Source organism: Cygnus atratus, chromosome 4 (genome assembly GCF_013377495.2).
Source record: "Cygnus atratus isolate AKBS03 ecotype Queensland, Australia chromosome 4, CAtr_DNAZoo_HiC_assembly, whole genome shotgun sequence".
Taxonomy (NCBI): domain Eukaryota; kingdom Metazoa; phylum Chordata; class Aves; order Anseriformes; family Anatidae; genus Cygnus; species Cygnus atratus.
Genome location: NC_066365.1, coordinates 29,751,946 through 29,775,634, shown reverse-complemented (window position 1 = coordinate 29,775,634; position 23,689 = coordinate 29,751,946). Strand labels below are relative to the sequence as shown.

General features: G+C 42.9%; 1 non-coding gene across 1 annotated transcript; it reads left to right on the top strand.

Annotated features, from left to right (window-relative positions):
* The first annotated feature begins 18,129 nt into the window (after positions 1-18,129).
* LOC118252416 (U5 spliceosomal RNA) lies at positions 18,130-18,191 on the top strand. The gene has a single exon (XR_004780132.1). It is a non-coding gene; the product is annotated as a U5 spliceosomal RNA (small nuclear RNA).
* The last annotated feature ends 5,498 nt before the right edge of the window (positions 18,192-23,689 follow it).

The window sequence follows — 23,689 nt, the reverse complement described above, 5'->3', positions numbered from 1 at the left end:
GTGCTTTAAAATCAGAATTCCTGTGTTCGTAAAGATCAAGTTTGTTTATAGGTTGACAGGGTGATTCTGCCTGCTGATCATTACTTTGAGCCCTTTTAAGGTCTTGCTGAGATAATATTACTTACTACCTAAGAGGTAGTGATTATAAACCATCTATGTCTATGGCATTTACAGATGGGCAGAGTGCAGGGGCAACAAGAACAACAAAAAAAAAACACCTCTTAATTTCGTTTCTACATTTGCAGCTGAAGGGCTTGACACCTTGTTTCTGTCACCCAGCTGTTTCAGGGAGAGGTGAAGTCAGAGCCAAGAGGGTAATGCTGTTTCCAGTGTTCTAGGAAGGAAGGCTGAGGGCTGCGTCTTCGTGTCTGCTAGAGACACCGTGTGCTGATTCTGCGGTATTGCATGTCTTCTGGGGGTGCCTAAAAAGCATATTTCGTGATTTCTGTTTGTGGAAGTGTTGCATGTCTCTCATTCTGCACCCCGCCCCCCCCAGGATCCTTCTTTTCCTTCTGATGATCCAAAGCTGGAAGATACTTTCATTTTTATAGCAATATTTTCCTAAAGAAAATTGAATTTCATCCTTCACTAGGGTAGGAACATGGCTAGAAGAAGAGCTGGCATTCTAGAAAAATGTGTTATCCACACATGGATAACAAAAACCTCCTGTATTGCAATGAGATGTTGAAATTGTGTTTTTTCCTTGTGTATGGATTTTAGTTAAAATAAAAAAAAAAATGTGGTGATCTTAGGCCAGCCCTGAGTTGTTGGCAATGGTTATCACATCCATGGAGAACGGAAGAGTTAAGGGCATGATACTCTAAGCTATAACCCCACTTAAGCTGTTACAAATACAGTCCAACTTTTCAACATCTTTATTATTCCATTTTGAGTAGCCTGCTTTCAAGCCCACAGAAACTCTGGGAGCACGTGTATTCTGTCTGTGCTTGGAGAATGTTTCTCTGAAGACGAAGCTTGTGACCTGAGATGAGTGAAATTGCTTTCTGCAATGGTTTACAGAAAACTTGGGTGCGGGTGGACGGGATGTCCGAATCTTATTGAACGAGCTCCTATCACAGGAAAATATAGCCACTAGCTAATAAGTAATCTCTGAAACTCATGTTTCTTTTCTGGAATGAAATATTGGTGTCTGCAAACTTATTTCAGTTACATTGACTTTCTGTTATAAATTCATTAATGTATAACTGCAGGCCATACACAGTTTGAAATTTTTGGTCATGTTAAGGATCTGTTGGATGCTGTTGTTGCACCACTATCAAGAGAGACAACCTCAAAACGGATCAGCAACTGAAAAGAAGTGTAGGAAACAAAATACTTGACTTTTTATCCTTGTTTCCTGCATGGACTTCTCTGAGATTTGAAGGCCAATATCTCCTACAATTTCTATGTGCCATAGGAGCACTAGTTACACATCGCGGGGATGCTCTCAGATTTCAAAGAGGTGTGAGCTGTACGTGAGTGCAATATTGTGTAGCAAACTTTGGTTATTCAGGAATGAAGGGCCTGTCTCAAATGCATTACGAGGGTTATAGAAACTTATGGATTTGCTTCAGTAATAACGGGTTGCCTTCTGTGAAGCATGCTATTTAGAAGCGTGTTTCAAGCTGCTTTATTATCATATCAGAAGTGGAAAGCCAAAATCTGGGCACTGGAGCTTTTTGGAAAAAACATGCACCAAATGCTGTGAGCCCTGTTTAGAAAAACAAAGTGATGAAAGCTGACAGCAGGTGGCTGTTTTCAACGTGATCCGTCAGCAACAAGTGTGGCGCTGAATGTTTCTTGGCGGTCAGCAGGCCATCTTGGATGAGAGCTGGTACGCAGACTTTTGGCAAACAGGCCAATGTTCCCACTAGCTTTGCTCCCAAGCTGGTGTTCCACTTGAGTACTCAGTCACTGCCTTTAGAAGAAAAAAATTAATTTGCAAATACCTTTCCATGGTGGAAGACGCACAGTAACAGCGACCTGGTAAGTGTTGCCAATAGCAAGGCAAAAAATACATTGCTCTGGAAGGGACCAGCAGCTATGGCTAAACAGGAAACTTCAAAACCTGACCAAAAAAAAAAAAAAATAGCTGTAAAGATCTCAAGCGTAAATGCTGCTCAGCCAAATGGCTTTTGCAATACCCAGAGAATTCAGCTAATGAAAGATTTAAAGAAAAACTTGCCTCATCAGATAATTAGAACTGCTTGCATTTACACTCAAACATAGATCTGCCTCCAAGTTTCTTCTTGACATTTGGAGTGTTGTTTCATAGCGATGCTTGCCAATTCCTTCTGAATGATGTTTAGCCTTGCCTGTGAGCATGTTTCTGTCTCCTAAAAGTATGCAGTACTTGCAAAACATAGTTTGTCTAAGTGTGCACAGAGTCACAGAATGGCTGGGGTTGGCTCGGACCTCTGGAGGCCACCTGGTCCAACCCCAGCTCATGCAGGACCACCCAGAGCACGGTGCCCAGGACCACATCCAGGCACCTTTTGAAGATCTCCGAGGAAGAGACTCCACCACCTCTCTGGGCAGCCTGTGCCAGTGCTCAGTCACCTGTGCAGTACAGACGTGCTGCCTGGTGTTCAGAGGGAACCTCTTCCATTCCAGTTTGTGCCCAGTGCCTCTTGTTCTGGAGCTGGGCACCACTGAAAAGGGCCTGGCTCTGTCCTCTTTACAGCCACCTTTCAAGTATTTGTACACATGGATGAGATTCCCCTTGAGCTTTCTTTTCTCCAAGATGAACAGTTCCAGATCAGCTTCAGCCTTTCATGATAGGAGCTGCTCCAGTCCCAACACCATCTTTGTGGCCCATCTCTCCTGTACTTGTGAGCTTGGAACTGGACACAGCACTCCAGGTATGGCCTCACCAGTGCTGAGCAGAGGGGAAGCATATCTTCCCTTGACTTGCTGGCAGCACTCCTCCTTGTGTAGCCCAGGACACCATTAGCTTTTTTTGCTGGATCATGCTGAAACTGATATTCACCAGGACCCTCAGGTCCTTTTCTGCCAAGCTGCTTTCCAGCTGGGTACAGCATATACTGGTGCATGGGGTTGAACCTCCCCAGGGGAAGGACTTTGCACTTCTCCTTTTTGAACTTCATGAGGTTCCTGCCAGCCAGTTTTGCAGCCTGTTGAGGTCCCTCTGGATGGCACCATGACTCTCTCTCTGTCATTTCAGCCACTCCTTCCAGTTCTGTGTCATCAGCAAACCTGCCGAGGGTGCCCTCTGCCCATCATCTAGAACATTAATGAAGATGTTAAGCAGGATTGGAGCCAGTATTGACCCCTAGGGTACACCATTAATTACTGGTCTTCAACTGGACTTTTAACCACTGATTTCTGCCCCCTGGTCCTGGCTGCTCAGCCAGTTTTCAGTGCACTCACATCCAGCTCATGCTCCAACAGTTTCTCTGTGAGGATCTTAAGGGAGACAATGTCAAAGGCCTTACTGAAGTCCAGGTGGACAACATCCACTGCTCTCCCGCCATCTAGAAGTTCATCAGGAAGTTTGTCATAGAAGTTTATCAAGTTGATCAAGCTTGACTTCCCCTTGATGAAGCCATGCTGACTACTCCTGATGACTTTTGTGTCCTTCACATGCCTGGAAATGGTTTCCAGGATTAACTGCTCCATCACCTTTCTTCCCAAGGATGGAGGGTGAGGCTGACTGGCCTATGGTCACCTGGATCATCCTTCTTCCTATTATTGAAAATAGGATTGACACGTGCTTTCCTCCAATCTTCAGGCACTTCTCCCAAATGGCATGATTGGTCAAAGATCATCAAAAGTGGCCTTGGAATGACATCTGCCAGCTTTCTCGGCACTTACGTGTGCATCCCATCAGGGCACATGGACTTATAAGTGTCCAGTTTGCCCAAGTGTTCCCTAACCTGATCCTTTTTCCGCCAAGAATGTGTCTCCTTGTTCCAGATCTTTCACTTGTTTTTTTTTGAGACCTGGGGCTCCTGCAGACTGTTCTTGCTGGTAAACACCGAGGCAAAGCAGCTATTCAGTACGTCAGCCTTCCCTATCCTGTGTCCCCAGGGCCACCGCTTTATTCAGCCGTTCAGGGCCCACATTTTCCCATATTTGCATATGTAATTAAACTCCTAAAAATGTTCACAGGCAATATTTTCAGAGGTTTTACCTTTGAAATAATTTACTGTATTAACATAAGGGCCTTGCCACAAGCGCTGTGTACAAGCAAAACTCTCTCTTCTGTTCATGTATTAGCATAAGGGCCTTATAACAAGTGAACCCATCTCTTCTGTTTCACAATCTGTTACATTATAATCATGCTCTACATGCTGTTATTGCTGTTGGGGATAGATCCAGCTGGTACTTATTATCTCAACAGATTCAGAGTATAATAGGAAACTTCATGTACTTGTATCTGTTGTCTATAACCTACTTTAAGAGTAGAAAAACAGCCTATTTAGTGGGATAGCTAGCCTCTAAAAGAAAAGAATAAAAAATGTTCTGAGAAAATGAGGTTTATCTGGGTTTTTCTCCTCATTGGTATTCCTAGGATTTATTCAAGAATATTGTTTTTATACAATTTCTTTGTGTTGTGAACTGATAATTATTCAAATATCCAAGGAATAGATTTGTGGAATAACATCAGCCAAGTTCAAGTGCCTTCAGTGCATGTTGTATGTCTCTATGTGCACAGCTTGTGATGTATGTGTGGAAGCTGAATGTGTGCAGCTGCAAATCTATGGATAGGTTTAAAAAAAGCTGCACTCCGTTTCAAAGTGGCATGCATCAGCAGGTTCATTTGCAAGCCTGAGAAAATTTCTGCCTTCAAGCAATATTTCTCATATTGTCATCATGTTAATGCTGGATAACGTAATAATACATTTTCAACTCTCAAATATGAGGTGTTAAATAAAAAAAGAAACAGCTCTATTTTAAGAAAGTGTTTGTTTTGAAGGCAAGTTTCACACATCCAAAATAGTGCTTAAAGCAGTGTGTTCTTTCTGCACAGAGGTATTAGATGTTTTAAATGGAAAATATTGAGTATTTCTTTCATTAGCAGTATCATCTTTCTCTGATTCTATTTCTCTCTGCTTCTTCCCCCTCTTTCCCTCCCACCTGCAATGTGCAGCTTCGCAGTGGTACTTAGGCCAATCCAAGCATCAGCTGCCTTGGAAATGGGCAGACCCATCTCTGGCAAGATGTGTTAGCACAGACACATGATATGCCAGACACAGAAACTGATATGGCTGGAAGCAACTTCAGGGAAAAAAATATCTGGATCACTTTCCTATAACGAGTGGTGCTGCAGAAGAGAAGGCAACACATGGCCAGGAAGGGGAATGGAGCAGAGCAGTGACCCCATTTTGGCAACCGAGGCACTGGTTTTCACTTGCTCTGTATAATTCCTTATCATCGCAACTTTTGTTAGCTTTGTGTGATGCTGGCTGACTCCTTGGTTGCATGGAAATGTGCTTAACTTCACTGGTCCTGCCACCCTGTGCAGTTTTCTTCCTTGTCCCCATGTCCCCAGGCAGTCAGTGCAGCTAGCAGTCAGGTTTACAGGAGAGCACAGGATTCCCATCCGTACTACAGTCTGCTTGCTCCTGAGTCCTGTAAAATGCTGCTTTACATGATGCCACACTCATGCTGCAGCTAAGCCACTTACTACAATAGTCTTTTTTATAGATGATGTGACACTGCAAGTGGATCTTCAAAGAAGAGGGAGAGGAAAACTTGGTGCTGGAGGCTTCAGAAGATTAAATGTGATGTTGACTTTCTCCATTTAGACATTTAATGCAAATTTGGCGAGATATGCTAAGAGTCAACCTCTTTTCCTTATATTTTATTTGTGCTTTTTCCTTGTATTTTAGTTGTCCCTGTGTGCACATGTGGCAGAAGATATTTGTGCTCTGTGTATGTGCTTAGCAAAATTTGTGCTCCACTCATCTGTGGTTCCAACAGTGGTGTTTGTTCTAGGAGTAAACTGGAGCAGCGTTGTTGATACAAGGACAAGTGGCTCAGCTTCCTTTCAGCGGAGAGGAATTCCTGATGCCACTTACGTAAGTATCTGAAGGGGGTTAGCAAATGGCTAATAAGTGACTCTCAGCTCATTAAAATATGTTTCAGGACCAATGCAGATAGAGGGATGAACACACACTTCCATTTTTTTCTTCTCTCACTTTAGCTTCATCTTCACTTCTTATACGATTTTTCCTCATATTCCTCATACACAGAGGCCAAAGTTAATTACACCCCCCCCCCCCAAACAAACAAAAACCCAAAGCCAAACCACAGTGATTCCTGAGTCTATCACACACACAGTCTTTGTCTAAATAAGGTTTTGTTTAAATTATGTGATCTGTGTATTAAAATGATCAGTTTTATTTTTAAACACAGGAAATGCATTGTAAAATACTTCTGTTTCTCCCTTGATTTACAGACACTGAGGGGTGCTGATCAGAAAGTGTAAGGAATGCTTTCAACTCTGAACCATTTACAGCATAGCTCAGCTCTTAGTTTTGGGTAGCTAGTTTCATAATGGTTAACTTCACTTAAGCGCTCAACTTCTAGGAGCTACTCCCTGCGTTTCAGGGAGGTAAAGAATGTAGGCAAGCACATCTCATATCATGTCAAACCCCCAAGTTTTATTCCTCAAAATATTTTGAGGTAATGCAAAGAATTGAGGCGCAATCTAAGGAAATGGGGGTTTGCAAAGAACGTGCAGGTTACCTTTAGTGAATGCTTCAAGTGTATGTGAGAATGTTGGTGTTCAAGCTTGTTCATTGCTCTCTATCTCCATCAGACTTTCTAATCTTCCTGACATTGCAGCCTCCTGAAATGACAATTTTCACCAAAATGGGCACATTAACCAAATATACCAGTACAAATGAGTACTACTTATCTTTACTGAACAGTTTGCAGAGAGGGTCTGCCTAGGGCCTGCAATGCCCGGTAGGGTACAATAGCCATACCACCTACTTTTTGCCCCTAGTTTAGAAGATGTGCATTCGGGCAGACTCAGCAGGTACTGCTCTGTAGGTACCTGGCGATGGGTTCGTTACAGTGCCTGTCTGGAAGTGAGTGTTTATTAGGCTAGTTGCAAAGGCAACTTCATACCCCCTGAGGTCGTGGTACCTGTGTGTTACAGATGGCATTAAAAACGTTTCTGCAAAGAGGTTGGATATAAATGCAGCAGTTCTTAGTGCCTGTCTAAGCCTGTGCAGAAAGCTGTGGCAACAACAGCCAGCTACGTGCCTTTAAGTTGCAGGTGGAGGATCTGTGCTTTCCTCTGTTGGACCAAAGGAGACTGCACTGGAAGATGGTGTTACAGTTAGCTGTGCTAGAGAGAGGCAGATGACTGGTTTTAGCACCTCACAGAAGTGCTGCTGTGAGAACAGACTACACGTGACATAGTGGTTGCCTGAACTTGGAAGGGTGAAATAGAATTTAACACTTTTGGGCTGGGTTTGTGTACAGCTGAAATGTATTCTTCTTCACTAGGGCCTGGAGTTTTCAAAAGGTGAAGAAACAATTGCTTATTTATGTCTCTACAGGCACATGTAGCACCATGTATACCTATGAGTTCCAAATTTATCTTAACACGCTTTCCGTAACGTTACAGATAACTCTCTTCAGCCCTAAGATGCTTGTCTTTTATCTTTAAACATCTATATTTTCAGGCAGAATGAGACTTTGTTTTACTGCAACACAAATGAGCCACAGCACACAAGCTAACTGTTAAGACTAGTTAATAGAGTGTTAACCATTCTTCTTAGAACATGGAGCTTAGTAATGCTGGTAGTGTAAACACAGAGCTAGAATTCAAGTCTGAATTTTTGGGGTAAATTTTATTTGGTAACCGTTCTGGCTCATTCTTTTCTGTTGTATTTGATAATTCCAAGGTTATGGGGATTGCTTTTACTTTCAATATTTGAAACATAATGGTGTGTCAAAGGGATGTGATGAAAATTTTGAGAGCTTTTTTGTTTTTGTTTCTTTTAGGCTTTATTTTTTACATATATATGTATTTTCCCTCTAGTTGATCTGCTGTTAACAGCTGCTTTGTCTTCAGTTTATCGGTGGTTAACAGTCTCCCCACAGTGGTGACTTGCGGTAACTGCAGACTAGCTACTTGCATAAGCACTTCGTCTGGTACACGAGAAATTCAAATGTAAAGTATACTATGATCCAGCTATATTTTAAGGATGCATGGTCAGGAACACGCTGTTTTATCGATTACCACTTATGCAGTCTAAACTTTACCTTTTCTGTAAGACTTCAAGTGCATAATTAGTCACGGATAGGTCACGTATTAAAAAGCTTACACCTGTAAACTACTTTAGATAACATGGAACATATGGTATGACAGCTACTACCATCTCTAGCTACTTCTGCATTTAGGTCAAAACTAATATCATACTTTTGGATTATCTGTGGTCTATATTCTCTAACGAGGTGATAGTATTACAGGTCCACATCCTATACATGGGTGAGCTCTATGTATTACGCTGTTTTACTACAAAATAATGATAGAGCAGTACTCAGAATACTTTCCTGGTGAGATTAGGTTATTTGATACTAACATTATTGTTTAGTGAATAATTGCATGGAGCTGCTCCCCATTCAGACAGCTGGATCAAGCCACTGCTTTCTGTGATGTAAGCTAAGACAAGTAACTTTCAGATACAGAGATCCTAAATGTAGGTCTGGAAGCGATCTCGCTCCTGAAGCCCAGTTCTGCTGTCCTCACAAGGGCATTTACTGGAGGTGCCATAGGGTATCATCCCATCTGGTCTCCTAATGAGATTCCAAAAGGAAATCTCACTCCAAAGGGAATCTGTTACTGGTACCTGGCTCTGTGGTGAGCATGTGTGGGCCATCCTCGGAAACAAGGTAGGGGCAACTAACTGAGTCCTAAGCATATTCCATCCAAAGTAAATATCTTGATTACTGCCTGTTCTGTGACATAATCATCTTTCTTCCTTTTCCTAGTCTTGCCTGAAATTCTTCCTAGCAGTTGAGAAAACTTTTCTGACTGAATTTGTTATATTTGTTCTAATATTCTATATCAAATTTTGATTTCAGCTACTGAATTCTAATTTTCTGTTCAAATACATCTTCAGCTACTGCTGAAATGTCACATATCAGTTACATATTTTAAGTTTAGTAAAAAATTAAAAAAAAAGGCTAAAGTTTCAAAGGTCATTTTATTCTTTAAAATAGAACATTGAAAATATCTGGGATATAGGGATTTTCTTTTTTTTGTGTGTGTGTGTATTATACTTTTAGTACCTTGGAAGTCTGAAAGAGAAATGTGAAGACTGATAAGAGTAAAATCTGAAAAGAAACAGGTGAGTGTGGGAGTACCAGGAGGAATGATTGAAGGAGAAATGAGAGTGGCAGGCCTTGATGGCATTCATTCAGAAGCTTATCAGTGTCACAGCTCATGTTGAACACAATTCCTCAGGACAACCAGACTGTAGGGGTTTCAAAAAAACAAAACTGTCTGAAATGGACTATACTTAGGCTAATATGAGCGGTTGTCTGAAGCTATTGATCGCAAGGCTGGAGCCATACAAAACCCAGAGAGAGATATGAAAATTAGTGGTTAAACCAGCTCTGTCTATTATTGACTCTAAAAAGTAGGACAGAGAATGGAGAGACAAAAGGTCAAAATCCCTGCAACTCCTAATGCACACACCCAAGACCTGCATGCTGTTACCAACCCAAAACCCAGGAGACATGAGGAAGACAGTGTATCTGGTGTCCCTTGTCCTTTGTGTCACTATAAGCTGTCAGGGTCAGACCACTAGGACACACATATCTTGGGGCTTGTGCACGTGTGGATAGGAGAGAATGAAAATTTCCCTACAAAAAATAAAATGGGCATTGCTACCTTAGCTGAGCTTTGTTGCTGTGATATTGCAGCATTTCAAGTTCCTTGTTTCCACAGGCTTTACTGCTCAAATGTGCCCAAGGTGACCTAGAAGCCTCTGATAACTGAGCAAGCTGATCTGAAGAGCTCAGGACTTGCTGCGTTGGAAGAAATGACTGACTACAGGGATCTAGCATGTCTGTAGACAGAGACTGGGTTGATTGCATATGCAGGCATAATATAGTGACACATTTTTCTGAGTTATCCAAGCATAACATTCCACTGGAAAATGCATTTACAATGTAAAACGGTATATGTACCCTTATGCTGTCATGAATCAGCATTGAATGTCGATAATTTAACTTACATTTTTCTTTTGAAAAAGGATCTCTGGCATAGAACTGTCAAATGATTATTATCTAGTATTTATTGTGTGACAGCATCCAAAAGATCTGATTCAGAATGGATTACTTTGCAGCTTGTGTTGTTATTAAAAACACATATATATAAAATGGCAATGCCTGCCTGAAAGGGGATCTAATGCTAAGTTCTTGATTTAAACAAAAGTTCAGCAGAAGTATAAATGCATTTGAGTGGGGAAGAGTTCAGTGTTCAAGTGCTAAGTTCACATTAGTGTATTAGAGAGTACGGGGGTGAGCTTTTAAAGTTGACCTGCTGACTGTTCCCCCATACCGTGCTTCAGTTTTTGTCCTGAAGCAGCCTCAGAGTGAAAGAACTGGATTCTCACTGGGAGAAATGCTCCAGGAGCCACCTGATGGTCACCAGCCACAGATGGGTGTTCAGTTCACGGGGGAAGATGAGAGCTAGTCCAAAGTAAATAAGCAGACGGACCCTAACCATGTCTAGTGTGAACGGCAGGTCCTCAGGACCAAGAGGTTTTCCTTATAAATGTTCTCCTATCTGTCCACAGTACCTCCTGGTGGTCTACAGTGCCACGCTGCCACATGCTGCCATGCTGCATAGGTGGTGTGCCACTCCATAAAATGTTTTCATGGCTGATAAGAGAACGGCTGCAGTGCTTGGAAAGACATGAAATTTCTTTATGGTAAGTAGCCTGAAGCTTGAAGTTGGAGCTGAAGTCAGGGAGGTATAGTGCATGGGAGAGGGGAACCTTTTCAAATACTCTTTTCTAATTTAGTAGTACCTCCCATTTCCAAATGAATGCAGTGTCATGGGTTCAAAGCAGTGTATACGCAAAGTTGGACAGACCCTTTCCCTCAGGAGCTTATGACTGCTAATATGAGCTTATAAATAACTTAAGGAGTGCCTTCAAGAAAAAAAAAATCTTCCTCCTGAGCTAGAGAAATGTACTTTCAAGAAAGAAGTGTCTGTAGTTAGTAGCCTCTGCTGTTTCCACAAGAAAATTAGACATTGACTATTTTGAGAGAGACCTTATATATACATTTAACATCAAATTAGTGACATTCTAACTGTAAATATACTTTTACTGGACTCAAGCAAATTGATCTGTGCATGAATGATGTTCTGTGATGCAATTACAATATATTAATAGTATCTTCTGTGTTACTTGCAATAACGTCATTATTGTAATAGGAAATTGTAGATATGACTGAAGGCATATGTCTATTATGGGTTTAGTTATACTAAAAATGAATGTCTGAGAGATGTTTTTATTAAAGTTTAATCTAGTATCAAAAATAGCAATAATATCACAAGAGACCTCACGGCCCTGCAGTGTAAATTTTCTGCTCACAAGACAATTTTTAAAAGGCATATGACTATTCTTTTTTGTTTCTTCTTGGCTAGTAGATGTTGTTCACATAAAACAACAATGTTAAGGATACATGCCCCTGCAGTATGATAAAGTTTTCTGCAGTGTTTCTATACAGCATATAACACTTACTTCCACAGATGCCTAAAATAAATGTCCAACATGCTGCAATTCTAGAAAAATAAGGATGAAAGTGTGTACAGTAGTGACTGCTGTCAAATGCTGTTAAAATGATGACAACGAGATCAAATGTGTCTGTATTCGCTGTGAAATTTGGCTGTCAGACCTCAAGGTATGTGACAGGAAGCAGTAATACTCTGTTGGCATGTGGGTAGGCAAGTCAATGATTAATCATTGTACCTAAATGCTGCTGCTAGTCTCTGGTCCCAGGGCCTACCTGAAACACACCTGGAGTCATTATCAATCTTTCAGTGCTTGGAAAATCAGTAGAGAGTAAGCATATGCATTTTGGTTCTCCCACATAATGTGAAAATACAGTCATGGTAGTGACTGTTCCCTGTATGTGCCACCAACGAGGCTGGTGGTGTGGAGTAGGCTGTACTTTTACAGATGTGTATAAAGATTTGTACAGATTTTTCTCTTTATTTCCCTTTCCTGCACAGAGAGATCATTTCTCTAAAATTACTAAAGGAAGGTGATCTCCACTAACCAGGCTCTCAATGATGCTGGAACATGAAGAAAAACTAGGAAAGCCCTAGGATGGGAAAATGAGGCAGCTAAAACTTCTGCTGTCACTGAGATGCTCTAGAATTTGGTGGACAAGGGGAGGAAGAGTTAGAAAGCACTTGATTCTAATTGTAAGCAGTTGTGGCTACAAAAAAAAAAACTTAATTTTTACAACAGTTGATTTTAGGCCTTTCCAATAGATAACAATCAAACTTCATCAGAAGAAGCTGTGAATAACAGAGGCTACAAAGTCCTGTTTGTTACTTAAAAGGAAATGAAGGAAATAAGAAAGGTTTAAGGTGTGAGTGACATTTACCTTCTCCAAGGTAGAGAAGTTATTCTTTTTCTGGGGCAGGCATGTGATTCGTGAGGGGGAACTCGAGCCTTAGAGAAAACAGATAGTTGAAAGGAATTAATGAAAGGTCACTGGAACAAGGTTCAGAGCTAGATTATGTACCCAATAATCTGACAAATACAAAAACATATGTCTTTAGGCACAATGCAGCCTGTGATTGTTAACACAATAGCTGAGAAATTACACAAAGTGATTAAGGAAACATAAGAAGGTGTGTATTTATAACTGTATTTTCGTACCAAGCAATGCTGAAAGTACATGTTACTTCTTGCATGTTTGGCATGAGGCAGCCGTGCATCTGTACAGACTGCCCGTCCCTGCCAAGGACAGCATATTTCCCTTCTCTGTGGTGACTGCCACAGAAAGGTTATTTTGGGACAACTCTTAATTGAAAGGTGGGAATTTTCTTATATTAAACTCCAGCTAATAATGACATTGTAAAAATTCTTAAGGCTTTGAGACTAAATGAAGTATTAAAATCAAACAAAATGTTGTGATATTCTATAGCATATTTGGTGCTGTGAGAAAAAATGTTGCCAGCAAGATGGTAGATTTTTTTTATGGCAGAAAAAAAAGACCACAAATAACTCACACACTTGCTTGTGATACTGTTCTAATTTTGTTGAGATAAACTCACTAGAGATTGTTACAGCTAAATAAGTGTTCATGCTTAGTAAATATATATATTGCCATGTATTACATATTTTTTCAGCAGTAGCAATCTATGACAATGGGACAGAGCATGCTGAATTTGAACATAGTAAGTTTGTGGAAGAGGGGAGGTTTAGACATAACATTGCTAGAGCCAATTATTCCCAATGTAACAGCATATTGGGAAGTGGTATCAATTAAGCACATGCTAGAAAAGACAACAGAATCCCTGTGATTCACATTTAACATTATTAAACTGCAGAGTGATATTAATGAAGCATAAGTTGTTAATTGCTAATAATTTTGTTGCTACTTAGAAGGACGTCTGTTTTGTTTGAAAGTCAAGTTGGCATTGGCAGGTGTATGAAGACCTGTAAAAGGAAAAAAAAAATACCCTGTAAATCTAACAAAGTTTGGCGTGATTTAGGGTGCAGAGAGTTCTCCACATTTCATGAAAATGATGGTGTGAATTTATCTCGATGTGCATTGAAGCACTGTACAATTGTCAGGTCAGTTGTATAGAGGCAACCTCCTATAATCATGAAAGCTTGCATCTCCAGTTTAGCTATCTACCATGGACAAATAAACAGTGTTTTCACTCACGCTCCCAGAAAGGTGTAAGAATAAAGGTTATAAGTCTTCCGTTTTGCCTGAGAAAGGAGCAGTTACCGTAGCAGCTATGTCTGCAGCCAGACTGGATTTGGGAAGAGTTAAAGTAGATCTGAGTAAACTGGTGTCTGAATACACAAAATTCCTCTTTGATTTCTGGAAGTGTCACACCTGTGTTGTGGTGGCTGTCTCTGTGCTACTTTGCTATCACTGCAAAGCTATTGGTCTGGGAGCATACTTGGTAGATGTTGCTGTATCGCTTCTGATGCTGGGGCTGGTTCAGGGACGCAGGCACTGCTTTGTTTTGTGCAGCGTGGATGTGCCTTGTGTATAACTGCTGGGAAAGAAATGCCGGTGCTGTCAAAAGAAATAACCTTCAAAGTCTCATGACTTTGGCATCCCAAATAGCTACATATTTTGGAGAAATAAGCAACATTTATCGAACTTGAGATTGACTTGAGATAAGTAGGTCAGATTTGGGCATTTGCCTGAAAGAGCATCACCTTTGTCAGGACAGTGTTGACAGGGATGGATTAAAGCCAGTTCAGTTACTGAGCCAGGGAATGCTGCAGCCAAGGTGTGGGGGAGCTGCCCCCGCTGTGACAGCCAAGCCTGCTGTATGTTTGGGTTTATATGTGGTATGTTAATAGCACTTGGCTCTCTCAGATAATTTGAAAACTGCTGTGGAAGGACTGCTAAATGAAGCATCACATTCAGCAAGAATTAATTTAACCTCAAGCAATGATATGGCTATGATGGTTTGTACCACTGAGGTTTGTCTATCAGCACTGCTACCTTTTAAACTGGTAGATGTGTTTAACCTCACAGTTATTTATCTTATATTGCTCTCTTTGGAATAGCTACACATTTCCAACTGCATATGAACATGCAATAATCTTAAACATATTAATACATTTTACTCTGGCTTTCTGGGCCATTTAATGAACTATGAAGTGGTACTGAAATGTGAGACAGTATTACAAAAAGAAAAGCCCGACGTACAACCTGTAATGGATTTGTGTGTAGTATGAAATAACTGTCTCTACGTTTGTAAGAGATGACTTTATCTTCAGTTTTGGTGCAAAAACACAGCTGTAATTTGAAGGTATTGTATTTTTAGCTCAGTGTCATACTTTCTAGAAATATATTAGAGAGGGCAACGAAGCTGCAGTGCAATTCCAAATAGAACCACTTTTTCCAATTCATTTCAGAGACATTGAAATAAATATTTGCAGTCTGGAATTTTCAGTTGTATAAGGTCTCCGTAAGAGTGCATATTATTGTAAGGCGGTTTATAGAGCAAACAATATCTAGTGTCAATTTGCAGTATTGTGCACTAAATCAATGAGAGGTGCTTTTGACTTCAGTTTTGCTCAGGTTCACAGATGAATTTGTTAACTTCAGTCTCAGAAGCTGGCTGCGAGATGTGCTAGCCTCCTCATGAATGCATTCACATTCCTTTGTTCTAGGACATGCAGGTGCCTTGCTAACAGCGGATGCTATTGATTAAAATAACTGCATGTTTTTTGTTTGTTTGTTTGTTTGTTTTCTTTCTTTTTAAGTACTGTAGAGTAACTTACTGGGTTGGTGTCCCCATGGAAGACATCCAAACAATTTCAGTGGGCTTTATGAAGAAATACAGTTGATTCAATGAGTTACACTTCATTCCCTTATCTCGTGTTGTGTTGTAATAAGAGAGGCCACCATTACTGATGACATCCATATTTTGGTGCTGAAAACTTGTAGCACTTTTAGCATTTAAACCCAAGTTACCCTGGGCAGTATCATGTTTGGTACTGTCTACCCCAAAGTCTCATTTCCTATTAAAAAATAAATGTGAAATGTGGGGTGGAAAAACACTCACAGGATAAAAAAAATAACCTGGGTAGGAAACTTTAAAACTTTTTGGTCTGGAAGTGTACAAACAACATAAGTATTCCTACTCCCATGTCAAAGACATCTTTTAAGATACTGAATCACTTTTGCCTCTTTTAACCTGCTGTGTTCCTGCTGCTTCTTTCATCCCATTTCCCAGACAAGTCTGTGGCTTTGCACCATCCTGGCTTTAAGTACTGCAGACAGACGGGCTGCAAACACCCCAGTGCCCTCCCTTCAGCGCAAGGTGGATGTCACCCTGAAGCCACCCCTGGCACCACCTTGCTGCAGGGAGTGACTGGAGGGCATCGCGCAGCGAGCAGCACAGGGAGGAAATCAAGAAAGGAACTGGACAACTTTTGTGTTAGTGTGTTTGTTTTGTGTAAAGCACCTTCTCGAGTCTTAGCTGGCAGCCTGTGAGCTGCAGATTACATTTTGCCGTTGCTAGGTGGCAATGTATCTTCAGGAAAGGAGGACCAGGGAAGGGGGCTTTGCTGTGGCGCCTCAGACGCCTCTGAGGTAGCAGGGTGAGGGGGAGAAGCTGCAGACTTCCCCACTGTTTTATGGGGCAGGGGGGCATCTGGCTCATGTATATATGCTCACAACCTTTTATTATTGAATTGATGTGTGTTAGGCTGGGGGAGGGAACTAATCTGTGTTCTCCTTCAAACTATTTTAACACACAGGGCACAAGAGAGGGATGTCAATGCCAGGCGCAGGCTGGGACTGGGGAGCAGTGGGTGCCTCTGGGCCAGGGTGCTGCAGGGCCACCCCGCTGCCGCCCCAGCCCGGGTGGTGGGCCTAGCTGTGCTGCTCCAGGGGGTGGCTGGGAGCTAACAGGGAAGGGGCTTGTTGACTGCCTTAAGGGCTGATTAGTATTCTTGTTTTATTATTATTATTATTGTTATTTTTCTCAGCTAGCAGCATGCTGCAAGATGTGAGCCAGAGATGTCTTGAAATCTGCCTGTTTGAGAGTCCATTACCTTCAGAGTACCTTTCCTTCTGGCTCTCCTCCTCTCTGTAAGAAGACCTCGTGTTACTTGACTAAACATAGATTAAATTACCCAGTGCTAATTTATTTGCTGGAGATAGCTTTTACTGGAGAGCAAGACAGTCCCGTGTTCTGAAAGCTTTGATCTGTATAAACAAATGCCGTTTGTTATAGATGATGTATATGACGTTCCAGCTTTATTTGTTCTGAACAAGATGTGCCAAGGATACATCCAATTTTATTTTATTTTATTTTATTTTTTTAATACTGGCAGTTGGGGGTGGAAGGGAGAATTCTTTTCATCCATCTGATCCTGGTTGCTATTTACTCAGAAATGACAATTATTTTAAAGAGAATTAATTATGAGCCGCTCAGAGAACTCTAGTTCAGTGCAGCTGGTTGTCAATGATCTACTCAAAAGCTGTAATTATTACAGGTTTGGAAAGAGAGCTGAAATGACCCAGATGGTTAGTCTGATTAAACTGATCCAAAAGTCACCAGAAGTAGTACTAATACTCTGTTTCTACTGGGTACAACAGTGCATATAGACCTGCTATAGCAGGGGACAGGTGCTAGTGGACCAGGCTGAGGTGGCTGAGAGCTGTATCATAAAGACATCAAGCTGGACAGGCTTCTGAAGCAGAGTCCCTAGTGTTTAAAAACAAACACTGAATGAACTAGAACCCCTCTGCCAGCCTCTGAGTGGTTATTGGCCCATACAGAGTAAAGGGATAAAACAAACTAAGAAAATAATCTGAGAAGGAAAATGAGGGCAAGAAGAGCCCCATTCAGAGTAGAAGCTCTGGAAAATAATCAGGACAAAGTTTAAGCAGTGTTCTGTTTTCTATCATATCTGCAAGCACTATAATCCAACAAAAAAATAAGTCTGTCAATAGTCTTACATGTGACTAGTTTTGGAGCGCTTGATGTACTCTGGCAGTAATAGCTGTACAAATGTGCTAGTGGAAGCTGCTTCCCTATGATAAAAAGAAACACGTGACAGAAATGTTTAAAAGAAGCGAGGAAAAAGCAAAAAATGCATTGATGTGAAAATGTATTCATGACTGCTAAATCTGGTAATAGTAGGCGAAAAGAGATGCTGGAAGGACCCTTGAGATTGAAAAATATAAGGGAAGTATCATAGATGCTATATGCTTTCTTCAGATAAATGAACTTCAGTTCAGCTTGAGGAAGCTTTTAAAGCTTGGCAGGTTGTTTCCAAAAAATAGGGCCCTTCATGGGAAATAGCTGTAGTATTATCAGAGCATGCACCAGTCAGGTGGCTGTGGGGTTCCAGTGAAGCACTGGTGTAGCATATGTAATCTATGAGTTCATATGGAATGACTCTAGTTTCTCTTCAGATCATATAAATCTTTCGCCTTTTACTAAAGATTTCCGTGGAGAGGAACAAGCCTTTTTTTTTCCAGCGTCGAGGCTACTTGAGGCAGCCCAGGGAGCCGACTGGGCCCGGCAGCCCTCGTGAGAGAGGCTGACGAGCCGTAGGCGGAGCCACCAGCGTCTCTTTCCCTGCCCTTCAAATGCAGCCCCTAGGGAGCAGGCGGGCGACCAGGACGGGCAAATAGGGAATGGTGCGGCAGTTTGCGTGGGCACTGCGCGCTCGGAGAGGGCAGAGCATCCCTCCCTGCTCAGGAGAACAGCTCATCTACCGGCTGTCTACCTATAGCTAAACCACCATAGCCTGCACTAGGCAGAAAGCTCTTTCTAGAAAGTCTGTGGCGACCCAGACTGACTGCCCGCTCAAAAATGCGGCAGTTCAGGTCTCTGGATGCACAGAGTGCCTGAGCCTGTTGCTGCCATCCGAGGGCGGCAGAGACACCGTGTGTGAGGTGTGTGAGCAGGTGGATGACCTGGTCAGCCTGGTGGCAGAGCTCAAGGAGGTGGAGAGGTTGAGGGCCATGAGGGAGTGTGAGCAGGAGATAGACTGGTGGAGCAACTCCCTGCAAGTCCTGAAGGAAAGGCACCGGGGTGAGACACCCCAAACAGTGGTGGACCCTTTGCCATGTCGCTGTCAGGCAGAGGAAGGGGACCTAGGAGATGAGGAGGAATGGAAACAGGTCCCTGTTCGGTGTCGCAGGGAGCCCTTCTCCCTACCAGCATCACCTTTCCAGGTGCGAGTACACAACAGGTTTGAGGCCGTGGAGCCTGAGAGACTGGTGGGTGAGGATGAGGTGGAAAGTCTACCCAGGAAGTTGCCTAGGGCAAGGAAGTCAACTCCATGCCTCAAGACTGCCTCCACTAAGAAAGAAAGAAGGGTGATCATTGTAGGCGACTCCCTTCTCAGGGGAACAGAGGGCCCTATATGTTGGCCTGACCCTACCCGTAGGGAAGTCTGCTGCCTCCCTGGGGCCCGGGTCAGGGACGTTCCCAGAAACCTTCCCAACCAGGTTCGCCCCTCTGATTACTTTCCTCTATTGATAGTCCAGGCTGGCAGCGATGAAATTGCTGATAGAAACCTGAAGGCTATCAAATGGGACTTTAGGGAACTGGGACGATTAGTAGATGGAGCAGGAGTACAGGTGGTGTTTTCCTCCATCCCTACAGTGGCAGGGAGGGGTACAGAGAGTACCCGGAAAGCCCACCTGATAAACACATGGCTCAGAGGCTGGTGCCAACACAGAATTTTTTGTTTTTATTTTTTGACCATGGGGCGCTTTACTCGGCACCCAGCCTGATAGCTGCAGACAGGTCCCACCTCTCTCAAAGGGGAAAACGGATCCAAGCCCAGGAGCTGGCAGGGCTCATTGAGAGGGCTTTAAACTAGGTAAGAAGGGGGATGGGGATGAAATAAGGCTCCTTAGAGGTGAGCTGGGGGGAACAATGTCAGGGCCGGGGCAGAAGGCAGTGGCCCGACTGAAGTGCATCTACACTAGTACATGCATCATGGGCAACAAACAGGAGAAGATGGAAGCCATCATGCAGTAGGCAAGCTATGACTTGGTTGCCATCACTGAAACGTGGTGGGACCACTCCCATGACTGGAGTGCTGCAATGATTGGCTCTTCAGAAGGGACAGGCAGCACAGAAGGGGTGCTGGTGTGGTTCTTTATATTAGTGTTTTGATGTTGTGGAACTCGAGGCTGGGAATGATAAGGTTGAGTCCCTATGGGTTATGATCAGCAGGAAGGCCAACAAGGCAGGCATCCTGGTGGGGGGTCTGTTATAGACCGCCGAACCAGGATGAGGAGACGGATGAGGCGTTGTACAAGCAGCTGGCAGAAGTTGCACAATTGCCAGCACTGGTTCTTGTGGGGGACTTCAACTTCCCAGACATGTCCTGGAAATAAAATGCAGCTCAGAGGAAGCAGTCTAGGAGGTTTCTGGAGAGCGTGGAAGACAGCTTCCTGACGCAGTTGGTTAGTGAGCCTACCAGGGGAGGTGCCCTGCTTGACCTTGTTCACAAACAGAGAAGGACTGGTGGGAGATATGGTGGTTGGGAGCTGTCTTGGGTAGAGTGACCATGAAATGGTGAAGTTCTTCATTCTTGGTGAAGTCAGGAGAGAGGGATCAGTAAAACTGCTATCTTGGACTTCCAGAGGGCAAACTTGGAGCTGTTCAGGACACTTGTTGGCAGAGTCCCTTGGGAGGCAGTCCTGAAGGGCAGAGGAGTCCGGGAAGGCTGGGCACTCTTCAAGAAGGAAATCTTAAAGGCTCAGGAGTGGTCTGTCGCCCATGTGCCCAAAGACAAGCCAGCATGGAAGAAGACCAGCTTGGCTGAACAGAGAGCTGTGGCTAGAGCTTAGGAAAAAAAAAAAGAGGGTTTATGATCTTTGGAAAAGAGGGCGGGCCACTCAGGAGGACTATAAGGACGTTGTAAGGCCGTGCAGGGACAAAATTAGAAAGGCCAAAGCTCGTCTGGAGCTCAATCTAGCTACTGCTGTTAAAGATAAGAAAAAATGTTTTTATAAATACATAAACACAAAAAGGAGGACTAAGAAGAATCTCCATCCTTTACTGGTCGCGGGGGGACAGGAGGTGAGGAAAAGGCTGAGGTACTCAATGCCTTCTTTGCCTCAGTCTTTAGCAGCAAGACCAGTTGTTCTCTGGATACCCAGTACCCTGAGCTGGTGGGAGGGGATGGGGAGTAGATTGTGGCCCTCACAATCCACGAGGAAATGGTTGGTGACCTGCTACAGCACTTGGATGTACGCTAGTCGATGGGGTCGGATGGGATCCACCTGAGGGTACTGAGAGAACTGGCGGAAGAGCTGACCAAGCTGCTTTCCATCAGTTATCAGCAGTACTGGCTATCAGGGGAGGTCCCAGTCGACTGGCGGCTAGCAAATGTGATGCCCATCTACAAAAAGGGAAACTATAGGTCTGTTAGTTTGACCTCAGTGCCAGGGAAGTTCATGGAGCAGATTATCTTGAGTGTCATCATGCAGCACTTGCAGGGCAACCAGGTGATCAGGCCCAGTCAGCATGGGTTTATGAAAGGCAGGTCCTGCTTGATGAACCTGATCTCCTTCTATGACAAAGTGACACGCTTAGTGGATGAGGGAAAGGCTGTGGATGTGATCTACCTTGACTTCTGTAAGGCTTTTGACACCGTTTCCCACAGCATTCTTCTGAAGAAACTGGCTGCTCATGGCTTGTACCAGTGTACACTTTGTTGGGTTAAAAATTGCCTGGGTAGCCGGGCCCAAAAAGTTGTGGTAAATGGAGTCAAATCCAGTTGGAGGCCGGTCACTAGTGGAGTCCCCCAAGGCTCAGTACTGGGGCCAGTTCTCTTTAATATCTCTATCAATGATCTGGATGAGGGCATTGAGTGCACCCTCAGTAAATTTGCAGACGACACCAAGTTAGGTGCATGTGTTGATCTGCTCGAGGGCAGGAAGGATCTGCAGGAGGATCTGGATAGGCTGGACCGATGGGCTGAGGCCAACTGTATGAAGTTCAACAAGGCCAAGTGCCGGGTCCTGTACCTGGGACGCAGCAACCCCAAGCAGCGCTACAGGCTGGGAGATGAGTGTTAGAAAGCTGCCTGGCAGAGAAGGACCTGGGAGTATTGGTTGATAGTCAGCTGAATATGAGCCAGCAGTGTACTCAGGTGGCCAAGAAGGCCAACAGTATCCTGGCTTGTATAAGAAACAGCATGGCCAGCAGGTCTAGGGAAGTGATTGTGCCCCTGTACTCGGCTCTGGTAAGGCCGCACCTCAAGTACTGTGTTCAGTTTTGGGCCCCTCGCTACAAGAAGGACATCGAGGTGCTCGAGCGAGCCCAGAGAAGAGCAATGAAGCTGGTGAGGGGTCTGGAGAACAAGTCTTACGAGGAGCAGCTGAGGGAGCTGGGATTGTTCAGCCTGGAGAAGAGGAGGCTCAGGGGAGACCTTACCGCTCTCTATAGGTACCTTAAAGGAGGCTGTAGCAAGGTGGGGATTGGTCTATTCTCCCATGTACCTGGTGATAGGACAAGAGGGTTAAAGGCTAAAGTTGTGCCAGGGGAGGTTTAGGTTGGATATTAGGAAGAACTTCTTTACTGAAAGGGTCGTTAGGCATTGGAGTGGGCTGCCCAGGGAAGTGGTTGAGTCACCATCCCTGGAGGTCTTTAAAAGAAGTTTAGATGTAGAGCTTAGTGATGTGGTTTAGTGGAGGACTTGTTAGTGTTAGGTCAGAGGTTGGACTCAGTGATCTTGGAGGTCTCTTCCAACCTAGATGATTCTGTGACTTGGTGGAAGAGGAAAGGCAGAACAGCAGAGTGCCTACTGGAATGTTGTGTAGGTTCAGAATGTGCTCTCTTCGTTTGACTAAATTACATAATGGAGACAGTGAACTGTGGTTCGTTACCATTGACATTTTGTTCAGGGAATTGAAAACAACTAAAAAAAACCTCTCCATAATTAAAAAACACAAAAATAAAGCAACCAACAAACAAACAAAAAAATCAAACCAAAACAGCAACAAACCCACGTTTTCTCAGTCACATACAGTTGTGAATGCATATGGAGGCAATTAAGGCAAATCTAACCAAAACAGTATGCTTTGAGATCCTTGGAGCTATGCTCAATAACAATAAAACTGGAAGTACTGGCAATAGAAAACAAAAGCTGTAAACAGCACGAGAGTCTTGAGAGGTGGCTGTGGGATTGAATGAGGTTGTCATGTCAGACAGTCACGTATTCTAGAGTTACAGTTTCTACAGACTCCAGAAGGAAGCAAGACAGGGTATCCAAATTAGCTGGCTTGACCAAGGGATAGGCAACATGCAGAGCAGTTTGTAAGATAAATTATCACCTGATAACTATGATGCTTATGTGATGGAGAGGTCACAAGAAAATGACAGGATTCACAGAGATACCTTAAACATTGCTATTAAGTTTATGTGTGTGTGTGTGTGTGTATATATATATATATTTGTATAGATATACATATTTGTGTTGTTGAATTGCATATTAGCTGGCGATGAATTACTATATTTGCATGGAAAGTTAAGACATGATGAACTGTCCCCTTAAAAGTTTCTGGAATTAGCTGCTGACTGTTGTGTGACTACTTGCATTGAATAATGTTGATGTGTTAGAAGTCTGACACCAAATGCAGTTGATCTCTGCTTGCTTTGGATTTCTAAAATCTACTGTGTGCATAACACAGATGCGTATGCAACTAATAGATATATTATGCCAGTTAGTCCTCTTTAGGGAAGACGAAATTCCAACATAATAATGATTCTATATAAAGGCTTAATGTGATTTAGATGAGGCTGTCCAATAACTTGCAATATGCTTACTATATTTTAAACAATGCAATTGGACAGTCTTCTTTCAAATAAACTAATCTCATTGTTTTGTATACTTATTGGTATAGACCTAGAGAAAATCAGTAACTGCACTGTGCTGTTAATTCCATTTATTTCTCTATATATTTTACATTATAGTTATTCAAGTTGGGTAAT